The sequence below is a fragment of the Phyllostomus discolor genome, chromosome 5 (genome assembly GCF_004126475.2).
Source record: "Phyllostomus discolor isolate MPI-MPIP mPhyDis1 chromosome 5, mPhyDis1.pri.v3, whole genome shotgun sequence".
NCBI lineage: Eukaryota > Metazoa > Chordata > Mammalia > Chiroptera > Phyllostomidae > Phyllostomus > Phyllostomus discolor.
The window spans coordinates 157,530,944-157,554,233 of NC_040907.2; positions in this window are offsets into that span (position 1 = coordinate 157,530,944).

Sequence of the window (23,290 nt, forward strand, 5' to 3'; positions counted from 1 at the left end):
TGGTCCTGGGAGAAGATTAGTATAGATTCTACTTACTCATCTGCCATCTTGGGTTCTTTCCAGTGTTTTTAAAAAACATTTTCAATGGGACACTTTTTATATCAACAGAAACATTCATGGAACCTCAACAAATAAGTGAAAACAATTACACTTTCATATATTTTAAGTGTGGGTCACAGCACTTCTTTTTCACTTTTTCCCTTAATCATATTTCTATGAAGAACATTAGATATTTCTGCAGAACTCCAGATCTAAATAACATACTTTGAAATCTGATTTGTTTAACCTTTACATTTTTTTCTTACACAGTACTTGTTCCTTTTTTTTTCATTGTTGTTCAATTACAGTTGTCTCCATTTTCTGCCTATTGCTCTCCCCCACCCTACCTACTCCCACCTCCCACATTCAGTCCTGCCCTTCCACTATTGTCTTTGTCCATGGGTCCTTTATTCATGTTCCTTGATGACTGTCCCCCTTCTTTGCCTCATTATCTCCCTCCCCTCTCCCCTCTGATTGCTGTCAGTTTGTTCTTTATTTCCATGTCTCTGGTTGTATTTTGGTCACTTGTTTATCTTGTCGTTGAGGTTCCACTTATAGGTGAGATCATATGGTATTTGTCTTTCACCACCTGGCTTATTTCAATAAGCATAATGGTCTCCAGTTCTAGCCAATCACACCTCAGACAAGGGTTTGATTTCCAAAATATATGAAGAACTCACATGACTTCACACCAGGAAGACAAACAATCCAATTAAAAAAAAATGGGCAAAGGACCTGAACAGACATTCTCCAAGAAAGACATACAGAGGGCCCAGAGACATATGAAAGGATGCTTAGCATCTCTAGCCATCAGAGAGGGGCAAATTAAAACCAATTTCACACCAGTCAGAGTGGCCATCATAAACAAATCAACAGAGTGTCAGCAAGGCTGTGGAGAAAAGGGAACCCTAGTACACTGCTGGGAATACAGACTGGTGTAACCTTTTAAATTTCATAGGTGGATTAATAGGCCCAAAGAAGACTGATCTCAATATGTTACCTATTGAAATGGTTATGACAAGACTTCTAGTATCTTGGCATCTGAGCCAGTGTTGGTTTTATCATTCCACACTGATTCATTGCCTGCATCATCCTCAGTAACAGTGTGGTTTTGGCTTAAGCCCTGGCCTTTTCATCCAATCCAGGGTACTATTAGGAAAGGAAAAGTAGAAGACAGGGATGGATACTGGGTACATACTTAACAGTCTCTATAATGAAAAACTCAAAACATAGGGGTGGATCACTCCTATTTAACCCATCATACCAACCTTTATACTTTTCCTATGTTTTCAGACTCCCTTCATTTAAGACATGCCTAAGCAACTCAATTGTACAATTATAGTCAATGTTAATTAAACAAAATTTGATAGAGATTTCTGAGAAAACCTGTGTGCTCCCGATGAAAGGGTGTGGGTGCGGATGGTAGGTTCTTTTCCCCCACACTTCTACCTTAAGCATACATGTGGGAGCTAGCACTGGGGTTGCTCTCTTGTGAAGTGAGGCAGCATAACATCTCTTCGAGCAGAGTGGAGAAAGAGATGTCTTGATCCTTGGGACTATCGAGTGATAAAAATAATACTCCTGTTTCTTTGAAATGTCATAATCTAAGTTTGGTTGTTATTGGTAGCCTAATATATTTCTAACTGAGAAGTAATATAAATTCTCGCAAGTTTTAATTTTTTCCCAATGAGATACTATACTGAGAGGATGTTTTGACTTATGAATGCTTCTAATACTATTACATTTTCTATCTCATAACTTGTTATATTATGTTCACAAACTCATTCAACTTTAACTGACAGACTTTTATATTTGCAGCGTTAATATGTATACATAAACACATATAATGTTTATTCTACTATTTTAAAGTATTTTCTATGAGCCATCATATGTGCTGGGTATTATTGTAGTTAAGGGGACACAGTCTAGTAAGATATACAAAAACATTATTAAAATTTATTTGAATATTAAATAAATGTTTGAAGGAAAAATTTTCAATAATTTTTCAAAATGTACTTGTTTACCACAAATGCTAAATATAAAATAATTAGTTTACTGGTGTTTTAGTTGGCAAATTAGTACCACTCAGTCTTCTTCATTTTATTGTCTTTGCCCATATCTGTGTATTCCTACTTGCATCTACAAGTAAAATTTAATTCATATATAATTAAATTTTCCATATACAGTATATTTTAGATTTTACTGGTCAAATGGCACTTTTTAAATATCTATTGCAGGCATGTCCAATTAGTTAGGAAAATTTATCTGTAACTTCTCTTGGCCAAATGTTTATATTATGAATCCATAGAATTCTAACAAAAATTTTAGGCCTATTTTTCTGTCATTGTATTTAGGATGTCTGTCATTAGTCTCTCATTTCTTAAGAAGTGTTTCTCAAGCACTTACTGAGCCAACTGTATTTTTATCCTCCATTAATCAGTGATTAATGTGTAACAAGTAAATCACTTTATTTGTTCGAGTACTAATTTCGATGTGGACAGCTTCCCTTGTCCACGCACTTTTGCTAGTAGAGACTCGAAAGCAAAAATCATTTAGCAATAATGAAGATTAACTGGAAGTAGTTGCCTCACAACTGACTAAATAAGGCTAAAAGAAGAAAAATGATTCATTTTTAACTTATTTATCTGGTAGTGACTTCCTGTTCTGACTAATCATGCATGGGCATATTGTTATGAATATTCAAAAGGTTTGTTTAATGGCTTAATAATTTTTCTTCCTTTGTTTCTAGGAACAGAGATCATAACACACATTGAAATAGAGGATCACACTTGTCAAAGTAATATATCATTTGATGCTTTCACTATCTTCCGAAGCACCAACAAAGACAGACCAGACATCAAAGGAAGGTACCACTCCCATCTGGATTTCAATGCAGAAATCACAGAGCTGACTTAGTCTGGACTGTCTTGATTAAAGTTAAAATATCCAAATTAAAAGTTTCACTTACCAAGAGTCATCACTATCAAAAGCATGTCCCAGATCTGTTGGATGCAGGTAACACGTTAGCTCCAGGTTTTCTTAGCATGATGTTTCTGCTCACTGCCCTCTATTGAGTATATAGAAATTGGTAGTTGTCAAAGTCCCCTGAAGGAAAGAGGAAGAATCAGATTTTGCTCATTTTATTTTTGCTTCCCATTTAAGAAAGTAATGCTTTTAGTTACTCTCCCTTCTCTTCTCAGACCCACCCTCAGCCCTTCTCTGCCTGCTTTGTGCCCTGGGATACTGACCTCTCTACACTGGATCACTCAAACTTCCTTGCCTCTAACTTCCGGCCAAGTTGGGCCTCTGGGAAGCACTATCAGGAACTGGGGGGTAGGAGGAGGCTGAGATTGGGATGCTGCTTTCCTTTGCTCCTTCACTGATTGTAGGCTTTAGTACTTGCACTCAGTATATAACTGGTCCTATGGGGAAAATCTCTCTCCCATGGCTCATCTTCATTGCTGCTCCCTTGGTGCTCCTCCATTTGTTGTGGTCTAATTAGCCATACCCAAAACTCTGTAAAAGTTATTTTAATAGTTCCTATTAGAATCAGTATACCAGAATGCGATCCCAGAGGAAAACATATAGTAATCCCAAAAGCTGCTTGATTTTTGTGTATTTTTAGGGGACAGTGTGTAATTTCTCAGGAAAAGAACATTAACCAGGCTTTGTCACTGAACTACTTTTCTCTTCTGCCTTTGCAGAATGCAAAAAACATAATCTACAGGCAAGTGATTTGCAACCTTCTTTTTGATCATGCCACATAATATTCATATGTTCAATGCAGACCCAGGCACAATATAAATCTAACTGCACGAGTTAAGAATTTTCTTTCCTATGTAAGAAGGCATATCATAAAGTGTGTGAGAATAAGGTTGTCACAGATAACCACAAAATTGTGCAATCTTATTTTTAAAGAAATGAATTTCAAACTTCATTAGTATTAACACATTTTACAACATACCACAGTTTCTCTTGTGGATCACCTATGCTACAGCCAAGAACTGCTTTTCCTGAGACACAGATGAAAAGATACTTCACTTTCAGGAGTTCCTATCAGGAGGTGAATGGCAAATTGTCTTCTTCCATTGCTCATAGTAGCCCATGCCCTGTAAGGACAAGTCAACACATCAATCAACACTGACACAAATGCAAGTAATAGAGTTTTCAAAACTCTTTGAAATGTGTTGAGATTATTTAGCTATCTAGAATAAAACCAAACTTCAGAAACCATGAATATTGTTAGATATTTAATAAAATGAAAGTAAAGAAGAGAAAGAAGGTATGTCTTCTTGACCAGTCACCCCACCCCTCAATTTCTTTCTGTTATAACATCCTTTAACTTCAAATGTTCATTGAGCATATATTATGCCAGCTGCAGCATGAACTCAGCAATAAGAATTAATACCACACAGAAATAGACTGATACCAAATAATCCAGGGAATTGTCTCAATTATTTAAACATGGTTTTCTGGTTCTTAGTTAAGAATAAATCAGATTCCATTAGCATTGTCTTTGTTAGTGAATAAACTCATAAATATTTTGTAAGTTATATATTTTACTTTTAGATTTTGTTTTCTTGAAATTACAACATACTGACAATATGGGGTGGTGCAAAAGTAGGTTTAAAGTTGTGTGGAAAATAATATAAAAGAACCAACTCTATGTAATGCGACCAACCAATGTAAACCTAACTTTTGCCACACCCTGTATTAATAAATGAACCTGGGCTTATATATTAAGATCATGAAAATGTTCTTATATAGGTCATTGCAGATTGACCTATATATGAGATTTACACACATATTTTCCTCACAAGTTTAAACTATACCATCTGTTAACTGGATTATGACTAATAAGTAAAATCATTGCATACTACATTTTCAACAACAGGGGGCACTATGGAGACATTTAGAGCTATTTGATAGAACAGCCTGGACAAGTCAGTCTCCATTATGAAAGTGAGTGCCATCATCACACAGCTTTGCACAGTACTCCTAATTTTCAGTATTTCTTTTCCCTTGCTCCCATTTAGAGAACAGTGTGGATGCTAAGAAAGAATAGGTTGAAGTAAACATTTGTTTATATCTATATATAGATATATATCTATATATATATCTATATATAGATAGATAGATAGATAGATATACACACTTTTTTTTTTTTACTCTTGTGTGTAAGAGGTCTGAGACTTTCCAGCACCAAAAATGTCATGGAATAGCTACTTTAAATGAAAAACAGTTATTAACACCATTTTCACCATCGGCAGCTGAGATGTGGAAAGTTTTAGTGTCTGGCTTGTTCACTTACCAAGCTAGCATGGATAAAATCAGATTAAATGCAGGCTAATATACTGATTTCTTCACCCTGCTGCTAAGATTCTGATATAATGGGTCTGGAATACAGTCTGGGAATCTGGGTTTTTAGCAATCACACTATATGAAATAAATCAAGGGTCCATGAGCTATACTTTCAGAAATGTTGCTATCGAGAATTAAAAGGGTAAACTTCAGATTTTCTACTGGTCATCTAAAAAGTTTTAAAAAAAAGTATTGCCAATGTCAAAAAATTAGATGGGCACAATTGTTTGTCACTATATTTCTTATTAAACCTAATTCTAAAATTATTGAATTAAAAAGTCATATTTAAGAGAGATTGGAGGACTTAATAACCTTTTTGTGGAACTAAAATACCTAAATATTTTGCTAACTGGTGCTTATTACCAGTGAATACAGTCAATCTGATAAGGTAGCATCAGTATCCAGCAGAGTGCTCCCGAATACAGAGAAGGGCATTTCTTTAACCCCACAAATTAGATATATACTCAAAACTAATCTCTCATTTGAGGAACATGGATAAAGGAACCCCAAAGAGGTTGGAAAAAGTTATCTGGTACATTTTTTCCTTATGTGCTAGAGGTATACATTTTATTAAGAAACGTTTCTGACCCTAGTGGCACTGCCAAAGCGAAAACAGTAACATTTCAATCATCTCTCATGTTGGGAACCGCCCTGACTGGTATCAGAAGCTGAAACCCCCGCCTAGGCTAAGGCTAAGGGAACGCCCTTGGAACCATAAGTTAGCAAGGAGACAAAAGCTTATCTCCCTGGCAGGAATGCTGCTTCTGCTGCTGAACCCCCAAAAGCTTGGTCTGTTAGCCAAAGATGGGTAAGATTCCCCACGGGGGAAACGACCTAAGCCAGGCATGATCACTTTGGGAGGCCCCCCAATAGAAGGATTTGGGGGGCTGCAGCAAAAGGGGGTGATGGACCCTCACTCCTCGGCTTTGACATAGCCTGAGTTCTCATTGTCTGGGAGAAAAACTCCTTATCTCTTGGTTGCCTTAGTTCCCAACTAAGCCTGAAACAATGACAGGATGGTGCAGCTCTGTGCTGAAAAGGGCAGATTCCCCGGGTGATCAGGCCTAAGAAAGAACATGTAAATTACTGTGAAACCTTCTTTGTTTAGAATGCTCTCAGTTGAATGAGAGGGGTCCGAGGAGGAAGTTTGTTCCTCAAAGTTTTACAGCTCTTTTACCCCGACTCAAAATAGACCGGCAGAGTTCCTTGTTTTCTATAGTTCCTTACTTCCCCCTGATAAGTACTGTACTTTACCTGAATTATTATGCAAAATGAGCCCAATAAAAGCAAGTGTGGATGGTAAATCAGGGTGCTCCCCACTAGGGGGGGTGGCTATTTCATCCCTACTTCCCCAGAGAAACTAGTTTGTCTCTGTGCATGTTTTTTCTCGCGTGTTTTCTCGGTGAGCCATCCACAGCGTTCCGTGGTCACTGCTGGCCGGAGACCCACGCGCAACACTCTCCCACTCCATACACACATGTTCCCGGGAACCACCCACATGCAGCTTTGCTAAGGGCAGAGGTCCCCCAGGTAGTCCCTAACTGGATGTGACTATTAGCATAAGTGAAAGAAAGTGATTTCATGAATGTCACACTTTACCTGGTGGTTTCTTAGACAACTAAAGTGACCACCAGCACACAGTTTGAGGCAGTATATTCTCTTGGCTTTAACTACAGTCTATGAATTTTAGGTTATCATAGGATGTGGAGGATAAAGAATAGAACTAAATGACTTCTAACAAAAAACCTCATTTAACAGAGTTATATAGTCTCTGTGAATGTATGTACATATGTGTTACCATGGTGGGAAGCAGCAGCTGGTACCTGCAGCTGATTTTCATATTAAAAATGAAACCCAAAGCATTGAAAATCATCAGTGGGTAGGTTTGGTCTGAAGAACATGTTTGAGCTTCACAGGTCATGAAGAGCAAGATTAATAAAGCAAAACTAGAGGTTCCAGAAATACGCTTAAAAATCTGTGCAGTTACCCAGAGACCTTTGTCTTTGGATTTGAACTGTGTTTAACAACTCATTGAAAAGTTGCTGGAAGAGGACATTTACAATCCAGTTTTCTCTTCTACTGAAAATGCATTCCCAGCCCTTGTTATAATCATCAGATCACCTAAAAGCTTTTAATCTATAGTTTTTAATCTGTAGTATTCTTTTTTTTTTTTTTTTTTGCCTGAGGCTCCATTTTAATAAATGCGAAAGAAAATTGGGAAAGGAACAAATGTATTTCAAAGAGACCTTGGGATGTTGGTACTTTCTATTCACAGCTAAACAAAGACTGAGCAGCCCCATATTGGGTGACTGTTTCATCAAAAACGCATTAATAAAGTGTAATGTGATTTCTTTTCAAACAGGGATCAAACCTAAGTTGTTCATTTCCCCTTAATAAAGAAATTAAAATAGAGAGATTTCACCTACACTTGGCCTCAGAAAGTTAAAAGCCCAGCATCCTATCGGCTTCTTCTTTCTGACAATGTTATTCAGACTCAGGCAAAGGAAGTTAAAAAAAATAAAATAAAAACTTTGCCTAAGTAATCAGTCTCTTCACAATGCACATTTTATCAGATATATCTGCAGGTAATATTTCTTTAAATTACTGATCAAAAATAAAACCACATGTGGATGGCTGGCCCTATACATCAGGTAAAGATGCCTTATTTTGCAGTTATGTAAAGAAAATGAGGTGGCTTTCCCTCCAGCCTGTCTCAGTGCCATGAGATCCTACCAGTTCTTACAGGTGAGGCATTTTCTCCAAAGTTACAGGATACAAAGGCAGATATGAAAGGTAACTCATCATACTGTGAGCACCCAATTCTCTCCACTGTGAGTAATCATTAAACGAATCCAACAAAGGCAAATCCCAATTGACAGACTAGCAGGAGAAAGAACAATGGAAATACTAACGTTCACAGGCTGGAGGAGGGCAGCCAGGGGCAATAGCTATGCTGCAGAGCAAGTACCACAAGATCAACGTTGATGAGGCACAGGGTGCATGGAGAAAGGTGCTGGAGGAAGAACAGAAAGTAGGAGGTAGAAACAAAACTGAATGCCAGTATAATACAGAATTTTGTAGGCAACAAAATCATATATTAAGGGCAAAAAGTTGATATAAGTGATCCTGTATTTGTGAAAAAGAATTATAATGCACAATGTCAGGAGACCTTGGACCAATTAAAACAATAAAAACTAATTGGATAAATATGTACCTTTATAACTTGTGGTTGAACTAGATATATACAAAAGTTAAGCATTCAGCTTTCCTGAACATCTGTTTGGTTTTGAGCTCGCTATTAGGAATTACAAGAATGGACAGCCCCCACTTGTGGAGACTGACTTACTGTTGCTGCAGAGACAGGGAGAGCACCAGCTCTCAAGAGCAGGGCCTGGTTCTGAATGATCAGCCAGGTCCCAAGAGGCTTCTCAGGCTGTTGGAGGCCTTTGAGGTCTGCTTTCTATGCCACTGAAGAATTTTCTGGATTCCCATATGGCCTGATCACGGTACTCAGTGCTTTTGACTTTACATAAACCCTCAAATGCCTCTTCTTCTTTTCTCCCAATTTTTTATATTTCCTGAGTGAACTTCTATTTCATACACCAAGAATTGAAACACTGGAGTGGAGTCAATTACTAAGTCCCTCTCAACAAATAGATGATACAGCTATAGATGTGTGTATAGATGTCGGATATTTAAATAATATCACCTGTTAATAAGGACATGATGCAATGATAAGTACTATCAGGTAAATGTGAATTGTAACAAAGAATTTGGAAAATAACTTGGTATTATTTTATAAAGCTGAAAATGCACATATTTTACCAATCATTATTTCTACTTTTAGGGATTTTTGCTCTGAAGTAACTCTTGCATCAGTACATCAGAAGACACACACACACACACACACACACACACACGCACACTTTCCAAACATTTGCAGCTGCATTGTTAAAAGAGCAAATTCTAAAAACAACACAATATCCACTGAAAGGAGAATGTATAATAAATTTCGGTATATTCTGCTACAGCACTGGGATGGACTGAACTATACGGACATGTATCCAGATGAATAATTTGTAACAAGAGTGTTGCTTAATAAAATCTAAAGTTTATTTCATATGGATATACTTGTTGCTATTTTATAACTCTATTTTTAAGTAAGAGACTGATAAGGAACACATGCTCAAAATGGTGGCTATCCCTGTGGGGAAGGGGGACAGAGGATATGAGCAGGAAAAACTGCGATGATCTGACACTGTTCTGTTTTTCAAACTGTGAGTGAATACGCATGCAGTTATGAGATTATATAAATATTTTCCTACATATTTATTGAACATTTCAAAATAAACTTATTCTTACAGCAAAAGAAAACAATTTTAAGTTCTATCAGAAGTTACTGTTCCCTGAAATGAAAAAATACTATATAATAAATATAATAATACTCATGGTGTTTGACTAGGGGAAAAATGGTACCAGTGACAGAGAAAATACTAAATGTTCCTTATGTCTTATGAGAGTAAACATAAGTTATAATTCTGACACATGGTAAAAACTTAATATATGTGAACTATTAACCTTCTGGTTGTTATTACAAAATAAGCATTTGACTTTGAAATCATACTTTTGAAGCAGTAGAGCACAGTAGTTAAAAGTGTGAGGTGTGCGCATGTACGCACATGACACTGACTGAAACCCAGTTTACCTCTCAGCTCTGAGTCAATAAAAATGAATTGCCACGCTGCCACTCTATGCCCAAGTCTCTTTAAAATTAATGATAATACTTAGTAGTGTCACTGTGAAGATTAAATGGGATAAAATCAGACAAAGAACTAGTGTTATTTGATAACTTCCCTGTGCTAGGCACTGCATTGAGTGCTTTATATAAATTAATAAAAAAAGCAACATGACAGCAGTACTAGTTTCTTGGATGATTCCACTCACCTATTCATGCTTCAATCCATCTTTGTTAATTAACTTAATGGGTTAATAGGAAAGCTCAAGGTCCGTAGTATCATCTATAATCGCCTGATTTAAATGCCTCTTTTCTCATTTCTAACCCCAAATTGTTTTTATTGAGGAAAAAAAATCAAATCTCTGTTTTAATGATTTTAAAAAATTGAAGAAAAATGTAGGATGGTGAAGAAAGAAACATGTGCTAGATAACATGAATATTCCTGAAATTAAGTGATTTGGTTAAATGCCTGTATGAACTTGACTCACAATATGTTAGAATAAGGAAAGATTATTGTAAGACCAGATTAAGGTATAAATATGCACTGCATACAAAATAGAAGTCTTCATCTCAGACAGAACTCAGGTATGGAACAAACCTAACGTCAAGTTCAAACAGAACTGGACATACATAAAAATTCCTACAAAGCATTATTTTGTTTCCTCCAGTAAGCACACTGCCAGGTACAACCTTTATTTAGCATGGCCCTTGGAAAATCTTTCAATATGACTTTCTGGAGGCTTTGGACTGAGTAAACTATGCTTTAAGAAGCACATATAATTGTATTGTCATTACAGTATAGCCATCTTAAGTTCCTAGCTTAGATGCAATACATCTTGCCACCTACTAGTAAAAAATAAAAGTGACAAAGGTGGAGGGATGACTCAACCTGAATTTGACTTACTATAAAGCTACAGTAATCAGCACAGTGTGATATTAGTTAAAGGAACAGACAAAAGATCTGAAATATACCCCCATAAATATATTTGACTGACCTTTATCAAAGAAGCGAATGAAATACAATGAATAAAAAGAGAGTCTCTTCAGCCAATGACACTGAAAGAACTGCACCTCTGCATGACAAAGGTAAAAGAGTCGAGACACAGATCTTATCACCAGCAGAAAAGTCAACTCTAAATAGATCACAGACTTAACTACAAAATGAAAAAAACACTATAAAATTCCTACAAGATAACCTAAAAGAAAACCTAGATGCCTTGTGTAGGGTAATGCCTTTTCAGATACAGTCCCCAAAATACAATCCATTAAAGAAAAAATTGATAACCTGGACTTTATTAAAATTTTTAAAATCTGGTTTGTAAAAGACAATGTCAAGAGTCTTAAAAGACAAGTCACGGAATAGGAAAACATATTTGCAAAAGACACACCTCTTAAATGACTATATCTAAAATATGTGGGAAAATACCTCTTAAAACTCTACAAAGAAAACAAACACCTCAGTTAAAAAATGGCCAAAAGACCTTCACAAAGGAACACATACAGATGGCAATAAGCATATAAAAAGATGTTCCACATTACAAATCAGCAATGAGATACTCTTATGTGATTAGAATGACCAAAATCTAGAACACTGACAATACCCCCACCATGGCTACACACCTAGGCTCTGAAAAGGGAGAGGTGAAACATCCATCTCCTGGTTTCTGTCTAGAAGGTGTTCAACTACATAGTTTCCTACTTATGGCCCATTTTCTAATCAGCCTGCATCAAGGTGATGACTTTGATTCTCCCCTTTAGGACACTGGCAGGTCTTGGCACACCTTCAAATACTGGAGCTAGTAAGGAAAAGGAGGTTGCTTGGATGATAACATTTTGAAAGAAAGTTAGTGGCTTGGGCAAGGCTGATTGATGAGGTTCACCTCCTCTATGGCTGGAAGAGGTTACAGTTTCATGTGCAGAAACCTACATAGACAGTCATGGAAAATGAAAAAACAGAATTTTTTAAGAGAAAAATCTCCAGAAACAGCTAAATGAAACAGATATAAGTGATTTACCTGATACTTCAATATAATGTTCATAAAGGTGATCACTGAGATCAGGAGAGCAATGCATGAACAAAATGAGAATTTCAACAAAGAGAAAATATATAAAATATCAAGTGCATCAGATCAAAGAAAGTGTCAAAGTATTAAATCATAGAGCTGAAGATAGACAATATCTGCACTGAGAGCTTCAATAGATGGATTAAGCCGCAGACTAGATCAAGCAGAAGGGCATAGCAGAGAACAAAAAGACACTGGATATAGAACTGATACAATCAGACAAATAAAAAGAAAGAGAATGAAAAGATGTGATGATAGCTTACAAAATTTATGGGACCCTCTAAAACAAACAATATTCCCATTTAAAAAGTTCCGGAAGGAGGAGAGAGAAAGCAAGCTTATTTAAATAAATAATGGCTGGTAACTTCCCTAACTTGGAGAAAGAAATGGAAATGCAGATACAGGAAACCCCCAAGAAGACTGAATAAGGTAAAATTAAAGAGACCTATACAAAAACACATTATAATCAAATTGTCAAAAGTTAAAGACAAGAAGAGAATTTAAAAGGGCAAGAGAAAAGCAACTTGTTACACTCAAGACACCCTCCACATGATTATCAGCAGGTTTGTCAGTAGAAACTTTTCAGACCAGAACAGATGAATGGCATGACATTCAAATACTGAAAGGAGAAAATAAACTGCCAGTCAAACATATTCTACCCAGCAAAGTTTTTCTTCAAAATTAAAAAAGAGATTAAGAGTTTTCTAAACAAACAAAAGTTAAAGGAATTTTTCATCACTACACAAGCCTTGAAAGAAGTATTAAAGGGAAGTTCTTCAAGATAAAATGAAAAGAGGCTAATTAGTGTGGGAAATCTTATGGAAATATAAAACCACAGATAAAGATGAATACACATTTATAATACTCTCCCATGTATAGTGGACACCCATGTTTGTGGCCAAAACTTTCAGGAAAAAAATTCACTTTAATTTTTTAATTCTTAAAAGATTAAATAATTAAATGAATAATTCTTAATTATTCATTTATTTATATTTAGAAAGAAAACCAATGCTCATATTCCAGAGTATTATTTGCATAAGATGTTGTTATTGCATTCTAGAATTACATTTTTAATGAATAAGCATAAAGAATTAAAAACATTTGTATAGACATGGAACTAGTACTACCCATATATAATACACACTTTTATTTTTCCCTCAAAAATGTGGGCAAAAAAGTGTGCATTATACATAGCAAAATACAGCAGTTAAATTCAGAATACTCTAAGGTTACAATGATGGAGGATATAGCACTTAACTCAAGCAGAAATATTAAAAGTATTGAAAATAAGTATATAATAAACTGTTTAAAAATATATAATTTTTAAAAGATATAAATTGTGACATGAAGAACATAAAATGTGGGAGAGAAGTATAAATGTAGAGTTTTTATATGCATTTGAAGGTAAGTTGTCATCAGCTTAAGAAGACTGTTAGGTTTTATGTAAGTCTCTTGTTAAGCACCAAGGAAAAAACTATACTAAATATCAAAATACTAAGAAAAAGGAATCAAAGCATCCCAGTAAAAAATGTCATCAAATTATAAAAGAAGGAAAAAGGGAAGAAGAGAGTAATAAAGGATTTACAAAACAACTATCAGCAAAAACCTAATAGTAAGTCCACATCTATCAATAATTACTTTAAATGTAAAGGAACTATATTTTGCAGTCAAAAGACATAGAAAGGATGGACTGATTTAGGAAAAAAAACACAAGTGTATACTGCTGATAGGAAGGCCACCCCACTTTGAGAACACACTGAAAGTGAAGGGAAGGTAAAAGATAGTCCATGTGAATGGACAACAGCAACAAAAAAAGCAGGGGAGCTGTACTTATGTCAGACAAAATGGACGTTTTAAGCCAGGCTGTAATAAGAGGAAACAAACACCACTATGTAATAATAAAGGAGTCAATCCAACAAGATTATATAACCTTTTTACATATTTATGCATATAACACAGAAGCACCAACATGCATAAACCAAATATCAACATGGCTAAAGGAAAAATAGACATGAATGCAATAATACTAGGGAATTCAATATCCAACTTTTAACATGGATAGGTCATAGTGACAGAAAATCAGTAAGGAAACATTGTACTTAAAAGGCATATTAGATCAGATTGATCTAGCAGATATTTACAGAATATTCCACTGAACAGCAGTAGAATACACATCCTTCTCCGATACTCATAAATCATTCTTCAGGATAGGTCATAGGTTAGGCCACAAGAAAGTCTTAAATAATTTAATAATATTGAAATCATAAGTAATACATTTTCTGACAACGATGATATGAAACTAGAAAATAATTATAAGAAGAAACCTGAAAAACTCACAAATATGTGGAGATTAAACAAGAAAGTTTTTAATAACCAATGAGTCAAAAAAGAAATCCAGAGGGAAATAAAAAATCATTTTTTACTCCACTTTTTTTACTGTTGTTCAATTACAGTTGTCCCCGTTTTGCCCCCATTACTCTACCCCTGACCTACCCACCCCCACCTCCCACATTCAATACCCCCCAACCTTTGTCTTTGTCCATGCGTCCTTTATACATGTTTCTTGCTGACCCTTCCCCTTCTTCCAATTGTTATCACCCTCTCTCCTTCCTTCTGGTTACTGTCAGTTTGTTCTTCATTTCCCTGTCTCTGGTTCTATTTTGCTCACTTGTTTATTTTGTTGATTAGAGATGAATGAACATTGAAACACAACATTTTAAATCTTACAGGGTGCCAATAAAAGTAGTTTAACAGGAATTTTTTGTGATAAATGTCTACATTAAGACAAAATAGAGATCTCAAATAAGTAACCTCAATTTTCACCTCAAAGAACTAGAAAAAAAAGATCAAACTAAGCCCAAACTTGGTATAATGAAGGAAATAACAAGGATTAGGATGTATAAATAAAATAGCCACTAGTGGGACAATATAAATAGATCAATGAAACTGAGCTAGTTTTTGAAATAAATTAGAGAAATCTTTAGCTAGACTTACCACAAAACAAAGAAAGAGGACTCAGATGAAATTATAAATGAAAGAAGAGAAAACTACAATCAATGTCACACAAATACAAAGAATCATATGAGACAACTGTGGAAAATTTTATGCCAACAAATTGAATAGCCAAGAAAAAAAAGATAAATATCTACAAGCATACAACTTATAAACATGTAATAATGAAGAAATAGAAAATCTGAGAAGACCAGTTACTAGTAAGAAGATTGAATCAGTAATCAAAAAGCTTCCAACAAAAAGTCCAGGACCAGATGGTCTCACTGGTAAAGTCTACCAAATATTTAAAGATCTAATGCCAATTCCTCTCAAACTCTTCCAAAAAAAATAGAAAATGAAGAAACCCTTCAAAATTCATTTTATAAGACCAGTATTATGCTGATATTAAAACCAAATAAGGATGCTAGATGAAAAGAAAATTACATGCCAATTACTGACAAACATAGATATAAAAATCAAAATATTAGTAAATTAAATTCAACAGTACATTATGATGATAAAACAGCACAATCAAGTGGGATTTCTTTCAGAGATATAAGGGTGGTTCAACTTTCAAAAAATTAATAACTGTGATGTACCACATTAACAAAAAAGAGATAAAAATTATATGGTCCTCTCAATACTTAAAGAAAAATCATTTTATAAAAATATACTTCCTTTTATGATAAAAACTGCCAACAAGTGGAGAATAGAGGGAATGCTCCTCAACATGCTAAAGCCCATCTATGACAAGCTCTGAGACAACCTAGTATACATTGATGAAAGAGTGAAAGTCTTTTTTTCTAAGATCAGCAACAAAAGTGTATATACTCTCCCCCTTTTTTCAACATAGTAATTTTTATTCCTTAGTCAAGAAAAAGGAATAAAAAGTATAAAAATTGGAAAAGAACTAAAATTTTCTCTATAGGAATAGAGACAAATTATATAAAAAATTAAATCCTCCACCATAAAACTGTAGGACCACAACAAATTTGGTAGTTGCAAAATGCATAATCAATATGCAAATATCATTTGTACTTTTATACATTATTAATTAATTATATGAGAGTTGAGAAAACAATTTTAAAATAGCATCAAAAATAACATACTTAGAAAACTTTGAACTAAGGAGGTTTAAGATTAATACACTGAAAACTATAAAGCATTGATGAGAAAAATTGAAAAGGATGCAAATAAATGGGAAAATATTTTGTGCTCATCAACTGGAAAAAAGTAATATTGTTAAGAATAGATACCTATATTATTCAAGAGATTTACAGATTCAATACAATTTCTATCAAAATTCCAATAGTATTTTTCACAGAAATAGAAAAAAGTTAAACTTGCATGAAACCAGAATAAATCCTGAATAGCAAAATATTAGAAAAAAAGACATCATACTTTTTGATCAAATTATATTACAATGTGATAATAGTGAAAACAGTATGGTATTGGTATAACAGCAGACATTGAGATAAACAAAACAGAGCAGAAACCCCAGAAATAAACCGATGCATATGTGTTAAATTCTTTTATAACAAATGAGCCAAGAATATACAATGGGGAGAGGATAGTCTTTTCAAGAAATGATGCAGGGAAAATTGAACAACCACATCCAAAAGAATAAAACTGAACACCTAGCACCTACCATAAACAGAATCAACTCAGAATTAATTGAATACTTGAATGTAAAATCTGAAACTAGAAAACTCCTGCAAGAGAACAGAGGGGATAAGCACCTTGATATTGATCTTGACAGTAACGTTTTTGGATTTGACACCAAAAACAAAGGAAACAAATGCAAAATTAAATAAGCAAGACTACATCAAACTAAAAAGCTTATGCACAGCAAAGAAAAGCATAAAAGAAATGAATAGACAACCTAAGAAAGGGGAGATATATTTGCAAAACACATATCGAATAATGGGGTTATGTGTAAAATATGTTAGGAACTCATACAATTCAATAGCAAAAGAACAATAACCCAATTTAGGAATGAACAAGGGAAGTGGGGTGCTGGGCAGAGGGGGGGCAAAGGGAAAAAATTGGGACAAGTGTAACAGCATAATCAATAAAATATACTTTAAAAAAAGAATGGACAGGGGACCCAAATATACGTTTTTCCAAAGAAGTCACACAAATGGCCAGCAGGTACATGAAAATATGTTCAATGTCACTAAATTATCAGGGAAATGTGTATCAAAACCACAATGAGATATCACTTCTTATTTGTTAGGATATCTATTATAAAAAAGGACAAGAGATGAAAAATGATGGTAAGAACGTAGAGAAAAAGCAACTTCTGTTCGTTGTTTTGGGGAATGTAAACTGCTACAACCACTATGGAAAAGAGGATAGATGCTCCTTAAGAAATTAAAAATAGAGCTACCATATGATCCAGACATCCCACATCTGGGTATATATACAAGGGAAGCAAAATTATGATCTCAAAGATATATTTGCACTTCCATGTTTACTCACAATATTCACAACTAGTCACAATAACAAAGGAATGGAAACAACTTAAAGGTCCCTTGGCAGACAAAAGGACGAAGTAAATGAGGTACATATGCACAATCGAGTATTATTCAGCATTAAAAAGTAAAGGCAATCCTGTCATTTGCAACAACTTGGATAAACCTGGGGCCATTATACTAAGTGAAAAAGGTCAGACTGAAAATGACAATTACTGCATGATAGAACATAGTATATGTGGAATATTCTTTATAAAGTCAAACCCATAAAAGCAGATAGTAGAAGTTTTGGGAGGTGGGGGAAGCAAGGAGAGGTTGGTAAAAGAGTAGAAATTTTCAGTTATCAGTAGAACGAGGACTGAGGTTCTAATGTATAAAAGAGTGACTATAGTTGATAACACTGTATTGTGTAATTGAAATTTGCTAAGAGAGTAAACTGATGTGTTCTCACCAAAAAATTAAAAAGAATAAAATAAGTACATATGTGAAGTAATGGATTTGTTAATTAACTTGGTAGGTGAGGAATCCTTTTTCAATATGTGTGTGTATCAAATCACATTGTATACTTCACATATTTTATAATTTCATTGATAAGTTTCTCAATAAAGCTAAAAAACATAAAAAGACCAGTGGCTGGGAGTGCAGAAGGTGGGAGAGATAAATAGGCAGAGAGCATAGGATTTTTAAGCAGTGAAAATACTCTGTATGATGATAATGTATACATGTATATGTCATTAATTGTACATTTGTCCAAAACCATAGAAAGTGCAATGCCAAGAGTGAATCCTAATGGACTTCAAGTGATTATAACTTGTTAGTGTAGGCTTATTATTAGTAAAAAGAAAGAAAACACCATTCTGTGAGTGATGTCCATAATGGGGGAGTCTAGTCAAGTGTTGGAGTAGGTGTGCCCATAGAATCACTGTATCTCCCTCTCAATTTTGCTGTAAACCAAAAACTGCTCTAGGAAAAGAAGTGAGCAGGGAACAATAAAAATTCTATGAATCACCAAGTTGAAAATACTTCTACTGTTGAGTAAGTTATATCATGTATATCACATCATACATGTCTTGATATATCATATATCAAGAAGATGGAGTATGTCTTTAAAAGGATAACTTCACCAAAGTCCCACTGCCATAGAGCATAGTTCAGGTGACCGTGTATGTCTTAAAGCAGTCTTGCCATAGATTGACTTATCAAGGCTGTTATTTTAAACATTTCTTTATGTCAATAGCCATAAAGACTCAGAAAAAAATACTTAACAGGTAATAATAAAAACTCTGCCAGTTTTACTTTGTTTCAACTCTTGCATTAGCTCCTTTAAGGGAAAATAGGATTGCTCCCAGAATGTATATGAAATAACTCATGGTCTGTGAGTGACATATATGTGTCGTGTACATTGTCAGTATCAATAAAGTAGACCACAGCTGAAGCAATCTCCACACATCCCTCCATTAACCCAGTATAACCTGGCTCCCAGGCCCTGCTTAGACATGAAACCACTGTCACGTTACCTAACACCCGCTGCTGGTTTGGCCCCTCGAACTGAAAGCCCACTTCTGGATGGTTTCCATTATGTCCACTGTTGTGGGAACCAAGGCAGCATTAGTAATGAAGCCTGAATGACCCACACCCATAGAGGCTACTGTTTTGCCCAGTTACAGATAAAGAAAGCACCATGCTATTGAGTATAATATCCAAAGTGGTCTGGTGACACACCTGGAAATGCAGAAAATTTAAGCCTTCTGGTGATTATAGTTAACAATGCTGTATTGTATACTTGCAAGCTGCTAAGAAAATAAATCTTAAATGTTCTCATTACAAAAACAACAACAAATGGTAATTATAGAACTAACTTTATGTGATAATCATTTCACAATATAGAGTAGTAAAAAATCATCATACTGCATACCTTAAACTTACATAATGTTATACTTGGATTACATCTCAATAAAGCTTGTAAAAAAAGACAAATCATAAAAGCAGCTACACAACTATCACATACAGAAGAACAAAAAACATGAAGGCTGATTTCTTTATTAGAAAAAAATGGGGACCTGAAGGAAATTGGGATGAGATGTTTAAAGCATAGAAAGAAAGAAGAAACCTCTCAACCTAGAATTCTGTATCCTCAAAAAGAAAGATGAACTCAAATGAGCTGAAGTAGAGACTCAGATACAGTATACCAGTGTCCGCTGCAGCACCATCCACAATAGCCAAAAGGTGGAACAACTCAAGTATCTGTAGTTGAAGAACCAAATAACAAAAATGTGGTATGTCCATACAATGGGATATTATTCAGCTTTAAAAAAGAATGAAATACCGATACTTGTTACAATGTGAATTAACTTTGAAAAATATGGTTAAGTGAAATAAAGTAGGCACAAGAGGAAAAATATTGTATGATTCCACTAACATGAGGCACCTAAAAGGCAAATTCATAGCAACAGAAAGGCCCCTTATGGGGCTAGGGGGCAGGGGGGAAGAGGAGAAGAGGAGAAAATGGGAAGTTATTGCTTGATACTTACAAAGTTTCTGTTTGAGGTGAAAACTGTGTATTGAAAATAGTGGTGATGGTCTCCCAACATTGTGAATGTAACCAATGCCACAGAACTATACATATAAAGCGTGTTAAAACAGCATATTTGATGTTAAATACATTTTACCACTATTTAAAAAATTAATAATGTAATATACACAAAACTATTGAACTGTGCATCTTAAATGGGTGAATTTTATGGTATGTGAATAGCATTTTTAATAAAACTGTTTAAAAAGATGTTTTTTATTTTTTAATGAAAAAAGAAAAAAACAAGAATTAAAAAAAAAACCTGTGTACAATTCTGATCAGAGAAGAGACAGAACAGAAATAGAAAAACCACGTAGAAATTAGAAATACTATTTAAAAAGAACTGGCAATAACATGAAAAAATACTTTTGCTATGATGTTTTTTAAAAAACATGTTATAAACTTGTATATGTCAGGTATTAGTATTTAGCCATGAATAAATCAATTTCTATAAATCTTACTTCATTCATATGTAAATGAAACTTTTAGGGCTCTTTCCTTGGACCATTATAAGAAAAAACCAAAACACCAGCTTGGCCTATTTTGTTCTTAGTTCAATTCCTAAATTGATAAGATGATAAAAAAAAGTAGCCATTTTTTAACCTGATATTTTTCTGTAACACTCATCACTAACATATTATATATTCTTTTTTTTTAAATTTATTTTCCCTCTAGTCCTCGTGGGATCTAGGGTATTCCTAGTATCCAGACAAAAATTGGACTTAAGTATTTTTATTAGACTTATAGTATGCCTTTTCATTGTATTGTTCTTTCAGTAGACCAGATGTGTATGTGTGACTTACTGTCTACCCTAACTGAAGATATTGACCACATCCAGAACAATGCAAATAACTCTTCATTTTGCCTTCACTTTTGAAATGTTTAACCCTTTCACCCCTCCTGTTTCTTGACATCATCTAATTTCCTTTTACATATTATGCAGGACATTGTTATTGTTACTTGTGCAGGTAGCATTCTTTCACACTTATCCTGTCTTTATCCCTTCTATATCCTTCATTCTTTTGTGTATGTCAAAGCTTCCATCTGAGATTACTTGTAGTCAGCCTAAAAAAAACTGCCTTTAGATTTGCCCATAGTGAGAATCTTCTGTTAGTAAATTCTCACAGCATTTGTTTGTCTGAACAACTCTTCATTTTGCCTTCACTTTTGAAAAGTATTTTCACTAGGTTTAGAGTTTAAGGCTGGAATCCATGATTTTTTTTTTATTGTTTAAGTACAGTTGTCTCCATTTTCCCCCTACCACTCACTACCCCTCGCCCCACTCATCCCCACCTCCCACCCTCGATCCTGCCCTCTTTGGCTGTGTCCATGCATCTATTATCCCCTATTTTTTCCAGTGTTTTAAACAGAGTCATTTTATTGTCTTCTGGGTTCCACAGATACTGGTTAAAAGTCAGACCTCAGTTTTGTTGTTGCACCTTAGAAGGTAATAGACCTATTTTCTCTAGTTTCTTTAAGGGTTTCTTTTCTTTATCTTTGATTTTCAGCATTTTGAGTATGAGGTGTCTAGCTGTGATTTCCTTTGAATTTACCCTATTTAAGTTTCACAGATCTTCTCAAATGTGTGAGTTAAGATCTTTTATCAACTTGGGACAATTTTCAGTCATCATCTCTTCAAATGTTTCTTCTTCCCCATTCGCACTCTCCTCTCTTTATGGGTTTCCAATTATATGGATTTGATTTGACCATGGCTCACACGTCTTCTGTCTCTATTCTATTTCCCATGTTATTCCTCTCTGTGCTTCAGCTTAAATGTTTACCTATTGATCGGTCACTTTATTCTTGCCTCCTGTTTTCTGTTGTGCCCAAGACTTTAAATTAACTTAATGGGTTTCTAATAATGTACATTATATTTTTTTATGAAATAGATCTTTTTAAATTTTTTAGGTACTAATTGGAATTCTACAGGGTTCCATTCATTTCAACTATCTTTTCCTCTATTTTAACATTTCTAGTAGTCACTTAAAAATTTTGCCTCTACTCTGGTATCTGACTCAATGTGATTAACTTACTTTTATCTGTTGTTTTTATAGATTCCTATCAACTAAATCTTTTTAAAAAAAATTTAGGACTTTTGACTGGATGTCAGTCATGTGGAACATCTGTAGAGTCCTTGAAAGATTTTTTAAAAATAGATTTCCAACAGAGCAACTTAATCTGAAATAGGGTGCTTTTTGGTAATACTTTGTAAGAACTGGTCTATTTTAGTTTTGCCCATACTTCTTGGGTGTTTCCCTTTGGGAGCTTTAATTTAAAAGCTGCAATGTTTAGAAGCCCCCCTAAATTGGCAGAACGTGAAGTAATCCATGTCTCTTTAGCTGGAGGAATCAATTTAAATGTCTGTTTAACTTCAGACCCTTCCAGTTGCTGCCTCCATGGGTCTCTTGATGTCTTGGCATGCGAGGTACAGTTTAATAGTCAGTCAATGATTTTAGAGGAATCATCATGCAGATTTACAATCTTCTTCTTTTTGATTTCCTGTTCTTTAAGATGTCCCCACCCCCAGTTTCCAGTTTCTACCACAGCTCCACAGCTCTGTCCTCTGAGACTATGACTTCTTCCTTGAACCCGATTCTCTATGCTGGGGAGTGGAAGAGCACCCTCAGAGTGCCCTCAGAGGAGGGGCCAGGTAAGTGTGGAGTTTACCTACCTAGAGCATTTGTTTTTCAAGGATGGCATTCCTCAAATTTTTTCCTGCTTTGTCTCTTGTGTCTTCAGAAAGTTTTAATACATTGTCAATATTGGGAGGAATATAATTAGAACTGATTTCCTTAGCAGCTGCTAGAATCCTCACATTGGTTTTATAATCTTGACAGAAAGAAGAATCTGAAGCATTAGAGCAACCCACAATCCTTTGCAGAGGTGAATACCATCCTCTTTGAGTTTTTAATATATATGATTCCTACAAAAATCAGGGTACTGTTCTGTATAACCAATGATTAAAGGGGGCAGGATCAAGGGTAGGAGGAGGGGTTGGCTGAGGTGGAAGGAAATGGTGTGGGGAAATGGAGATAACTGCTTTGAACTTGAACAA